The sequence below is a fragment of the Rhinopithecus roxellana genome, chromosome 1 (assembly GCF_007565055.1).
Source record: "Rhinopithecus roxellana isolate Shanxi Qingling chromosome 1, ASM756505v1, whole genome shotgun sequence".
In the NCBI taxonomy this organism is placed as follows: Eukaryota; Metazoa; Chordata; class Mammalia; order Primates; family Cercopithecidae; genus Rhinopithecus; species Rhinopithecus roxellana.
Window position 1 is genome coordinate 4,356,406 of NC_044549.1, and position 6,361 is coordinate 4,362,766.

General features: G+C 36.1%; 1 pseudogene; it reads right to left on the bottom strand.

Annotated features, from left to right (window-relative positions):
- Nucleotides 1–4,422: 4,422 nt before the first annotated feature.
- On the bottom strand, nt 4,423–4,933 carry LOC104666466 (annotated as a pseudogene).
- Between the last annotated feature and the right edge of the window lie 1,428 nt (nt 4,934–6,361).

A 6,361-nucleotide genomic window follows, 5' to 3' on the forward strand; every position in this document is an offset into this window, starting at 1 on the left:
GTATAAAAAGAAAATACCATATAAGGTACACTTTTATGGCTGAGATCTGACATTCACAACGGAGAGAAAGGTGGGGGAGAAGTCTTTCTTCATTAGCAGCATGACCAAAGCACTTAGAGATTTCACTCCCTCACATCCATTATTCCATCTATTGTCCTAATTTAATTTTCCATGATTTTCCTAACAGTGAAGGTTGGCAACTCTTAAGTATAGTACAAAAGGTTTGCAGCACTCATGTTAATAATTACACAAGCTGTTGAGGCTTTTTGCTGAAGGGTGTATTGTCAAAAATATCAAGTTTTAGACAAAAGCAGAAGCTACAGATGTGAGTGGAGCTGGAATCTCTGAGTGCCTTTGTTTTTATCCATAGAAAGAAGCCACCTCATGAGGTCTAAATGTTAATAAAGCATTCATACCATTCGGGGCCTTTGGGGAGCTCTAAACAGGAAAACAAGATTTTGGAGAATTGCCATCAAATTGTTGCTGCTATTGTCTCTGCTGTGGCTTACCAGGGTTGTTCTGACAATGTAGAATCTATTATTTTTATATTCTTTCTTAGTCAAATAGATTTGTTTTCTCATGATATGTATAGGCCAGTTTTAGAACACTTAATCTAAAAATGTGTCTTCTTAACCATAGAAAAAAGTAAACTTTAGTCCATCAACCTTCTATCTTTGCTTTAAGGATGCAATAAGTTGCTTTCCTTTCTTCTTCTGTTTGTCACAGAAGGCTGAATTGTTGCAGTGTGAAATGCCTTGTACCACCTATGCCCATGAATTACCAATTATCCACACCTGTAAACCATACTCCAAGCAAATAAGGTGGCCGTGGCTTATTAGAAGGAGTCATTCAATACCTGTGCTCATTAAAAATTGACCATAGGCTGAATTAATAAGATACTCTTTACTTTGTACCAAACATTTTGTGACAAACACAAGTAGAAGATTTGGTGACTAATAATACACAAATACACTTAAAAGTGTATTTAGATTCCTAACATATTATAGGTTTATACACATATTTGAGATATAAAACCAACACGTTTATCTCATAATCCCACCTTTTCTCCACCCATTAGATAAATACCATTGTAAGCCTAGAGAAAGCTAGAACTATAAGCAGAGAGTTGCTCATCTTTGGATTGTAATTGATGTTCGAGTCAACTGGATAATAATAATTTTTCCAAAATGTGTCATTTGGAGAGAAAAATGGTCTTTTTAAATGTCAACATCTTTAAGAACAAAGTTTGCCATAAGTAATTATTTCAAGAATTTGAATACAAGGACTATTTCTTCCCCACAGAAAGGAGTGTGAAGTGCTTGTACGTCCTGAAAGGTAAGTCTAAATGACAGGTTTGCAGGCATATTACCAGGTGACGACTCTGCCTGAATTGATATAAAGGGTCTTAGCACCAGCCAACATCCCAACCCCCATACCTGTAGCATTTCATATATATTGAAAGTGAAACCTAAACGACAGAAGGTTTGTCCCATTTCTTCTTTGGAGTCCACGAAGCATAACAAAGCAACTGCATTAGGACAGAAGTGATGATAGGACGTACTTAGGCAGGAAGAACATCAGAGACAAGGGTCTGCATCCAAATAGATTGCATATGGCATGAAATAGACCCACACATTCTTGTGTCACCAATAAGTAGCTAAGAATTGAATGAGTGGGCCTGCTAGAGTTTAGCTGAGAGCTGAGTCGAGGTGTCCCTGCAACAAAGGCACCCCTTTGAGGGCTGGGCAGATCTAAGCCATTGTCAGAACACAGTGGAGTCCCTGGTTTTAGCAGCACCTGAGGGGTGTGAATAGGAGCATATAGTCACCGAGGCAGAGTGTTACCCGAGTGGACTCAAGAGAGTGACTGCTTGAGTGAAGATACAGCATCCTTGGTATTAGCTGTGTGACTTTGAGCATGCTTGTCAACCTCACTAGGCTTCCATTCCATCATCCATATGAGGTTATTAAGGGTGTCTTTTTTAGGACTGTTATTAAAGTAAATGGATTGTAACTATCATGGACTTAGAACAGTACCTAGCAGGCACTATATGTGAGCTTGCTAAATAAGTAAAGTCCGAAGGGGTTAGTGGCTCCGCTCCCTGTAAGTGATCATGGTGTGTTGCTACTTCCAAGAGAACAGACGCTCAATTACAGCAGCCACAGGCTCTTTCTCAGTGGATGCTTACAGGACAGAGGCCAATGCTCAAAGCAAGGTGGGATGACATTTCCTCACCACCGATTATGAAGGGGAGACAGCAGGTAACAATGTGTAGGCCAGATACGCTTCAATGCCACTATGATTTTGTTTAAACTTTTCACTATAATATGATTTCACTCAAGGGAGGTAGGAGAGAAACCTATTTGAAATAAATCATTAAAGAATGAGAGTATTTCTTCTTAAAAAATAAGAACAAGTTTTCACACCTTTTTTTACTCTTCCGAGGGCATTTGTGAACAAAACACGAAATGAGATTATTTAAAAACTTTAAAAAATTAATTTATACTTTCTTTCAATTATATATAGTATATTTTAGTCATTGTGTTAAATTCAGACTCCAGAAGAATAGCTTTTTATCTGAGAATTTTTTAAAATATTTCCTTTAAACTTCTGCAATTGCTAGTTTATTAGTATCATCCAGGACTCAGATGTTCACTAATCCTCCTGAAATTACATAAGCAAATGCAAACGGAAAGAATCCAAGTCAAAATGATCTAACAGAACAGCACTTCCTCACACAAGCATATAAAACACAAGAATGCTATTTGAAAATACGGGCACTTCAGGAAAACAATAATCTCAAAAAACACAAAATTGACAAATTGTTTTCTAAACTGCAAAGTAGACAAACAGGACTAATGAATACGTTTGGGTTTTGTAAAAAAAAAAAATTCAAATACATTGAGTAATTCATACTGAGATGCAAAATTTGTCTTCTTTTCTCCTATTTGATTGATAAAGGGGCAACACATGATATAGGAAAATATACCCTATTTTAAATGCAGTATCTTCATTTCAAAGCTGGCCCAATTAATTAAAAAAACTTACAATGGAGAGTCTCAGCTTACTGAGCAGTCCATATTTAGATAAATGGGAGAAGACAACTACAGCCAGTATTTTCACAGTCATCACTGAGACTAACATCAACTAAATACTTAATATGCAGTCTTGTATTTTTTAAAAATATTTATTTATTTATTTGTTTGTTTATTTTTTGAGACGGAGTCTCACTCTGTGGCCCAGGCTGGAGTGTAGTGGCATGATCTAGGCTCACTGCAAGCTCCACCTCCCAGGTTCACTCCATTCTCCTGCCTACAGGCACCCGCCCGTAGGCGCGGCTAATTGTTTGTGTTTTTAGTAGCGATGGGGTTTCACTATGTTGGCCAAGATGGTCTCGAACTCCTGACCTCAAGATCCGCCCGCCTCGGCTTCCCAAAGTGCTGGGATTACAGGCGTGAGCCACCGCGCCTGGCCGCAGTCTTGTATTTTAAGCTCACACTTTTGGTAATACAATCTCAGGTCTTCTTTAATATTGGAACTGCAAAATATAGCTGCTATTACATATAAAGATAAAATAGCATATATGTAATATACTATTACATATAAAGATACTTTTCGATTAGTCCTTTAAGGACAGACTTTTAAAATGTTTGACTCTAATATCCCCATGCTGTAAATAGATTGGTTACTCTTCAGTTTGTAAATATAAGTGGGCCATGTGAAATTTGTTGTCAACCGATCAAGATTTGATCCATGCATTTAGTTATGGACGTAAACTGCCTCAATTTAACTATTTACCCCATCATGATAGGTAGAGTATGTAGACGAAAGCTTTTTATCAGCTAACTATATGAAAGGATAAACACTGTCATAATTCACGTGCTCCTAAATGGGCCAAAGCAAAAGACTAGTTTCCCCTCAGGAAAAAAAAAAAATCAGACTGATGAAAAGGATAATACTAAAAAACAAAAAACTGTATTGACTTAGTAGCATTCAGAATGTCAACAGAACAGCTGCATTTTTCTTTTTTGCAATCACCAAGTGGTACTTAGTTAACAGAAAAACAATTATTTCATATATTCCACATCAAAGACAACTGATGAAAGATGAAAAAACCACCGTCTCCATATGTAACTAATTTGTGCTGCACACTAACAAGAAGCTGCTTTGAATTTCCAGCCCATTTACAACCCCCACACTATACTAGGCAAGGTTAGTGGCTATTGAAAATACCACCAAGACAGGGCTATCTAAAGATACATTTGGTAATGTGCTAACTATACATAAAAAGACACTTTACATTTTAAAAACAAAACTTCCACAGCCTTACATTTCAATTTTCTTCTTTAAAGGGAGTGAGTTGTGTGCAGGGGGGCTAATTGCTTTATAGACAAGAAAAAAAAAAACTGTGCTAGAACCAACTTATCCATCATCGTCATCTTCTTCTTCTTTCTTCTCCTCATCCTCTTCATCTTCCTCATTTTCCTCTTCTTCCTTCTTTTTCTTGCGTTTTCAACCTTGACGACTCCCTTTTTGCTGCACCAGGTTTTCCTTTGGCTCAGTATGCAGGGATATCCTTTTGTATTTTTCCTTCAGCTTCACAGCCTTCTTTTCATAGGGCTGCTTGTCATCTGCAATAGTGTTATTCCTCTTCTCTCCCAGGTTCCTCACAACATCACCAATGGATAGGTCAGGATATTCTCCTTTGATTCTTGGGTGATTCTGGGAACAGAACAAGAAAAAGACTGAAGAAGGCCTCTTGGGTGTGGTGGGATCCTTGAGTGTCTCTTTTGTCTTTCCACTAGGATTCTCTTTTCTAATGGGCCTTGTCCGCCTTTGCCATGTCTTCGCATTTTTCTTTCTCATTAGTAAACATGGTCTTCCACCTCTCTGAAGTTGATTGAAACATGTGGGTGCGTCCCCTTTTGCTCATCCCAAGTTTGCACAGAGAATACCTATGGTGACATTTTGTCTCTCAGCTTCTCAGGATCTCTTTCGCCCATGTTTAGTTATTTTCCCTCTGTGAGGCACAGAGTCGCAGAGTGCCCATCCGACTCTCACTTGCCCCAGTGCTGTCTCTATGGAGTTCAATGTACTGCAATGGCTGAATCAATGGGAAGTAAAAATGCTATCATGAGTCATATCATTACAAAGTTTTTTGGATTTTGCCCTTTTTATTTTGATACAGTGATCTTGATTCTAGAAATATTTGAGAATCATATTTTGGATCTATTGCTTCACCCTTGGCATGACTTCTGTCAAACAAGTTGACCTAAATCTGTTTCATGATTTCTCACTTTACCTGAAAACTGAATACTGAATCATCAATAATAAGAATATCAGAAACTCCTCTCTTTACGAGAGACAACGTAATATTTATGACACCATGAGTGTCATTTACCTAAGGTGTTTTATATTTTCAGATCAACTAAGACAATTGAAGTCTCATCTAATTGTCCATACTTAGCTCTTAGGTCATTTGACTCAATATTGATGGAATAGTTAATCTGGTATTATGTAAGTTTCCCTAGAATATGTTATTAAAACCAATATAAAGAATGGAATATCAATTTTGATTTTACAGTCTCTTCAAGCCTTAAATGCTTCAGTTTTAGAATATTTTATTAATTAAACATAATTATAAATCTTTTAAAATTATGTCAGGAAAATAAAGTTTCATATCTGTTTAAACACATAAATTAATGTGAAACTTAAATAATTTTATATTAGTTTAATTTTAGTAAAAGCACAAATTAAACCCATATTTATATTATCAACAATGTCAATTTTTTTGAAATAATATATTAATTTATTATAGCAATTCCTATTAGGAATAATAGAATATTATTTGTTTTTAACCCATAATATATATGAATCTCCACCAAAAATAACTTACTGACAACCAGCAAATAAATAATCATCACAATAGAGAATAACTATCCTTTTAAAAGGTATTTTTTGCATAGTGTGTATAATTTTCACTGTATTTGCACATACTTCACTCACTTTTCTTCCATTCATAACCCTTTAAATAGATAAGACAGATAATAAGAGAATAGAGCAGATAGTGATTTTGTAACTTTTGTCCAAGGTCATCCAGATAATTAACGACAGAGACAAGTATAGAACAAAAATTATTGAACTAATGTAACATACATGTAAATGGTTAGATGATAGTTATGCAGGAAAACTATGAAAAAGCAAGCAGAGAGCTTTTAACCCCAGTTTATGCAGTGTACGCATTTGATTGTGAATCTCAATAATGAACCAAAAGGACAAAAACAGACTGTAAGATCATATTTACCTGTTTAAAACCGGCTGGTTTCTCACCCTTTTTATTGCAGCAGTGGCAAACCTTCTC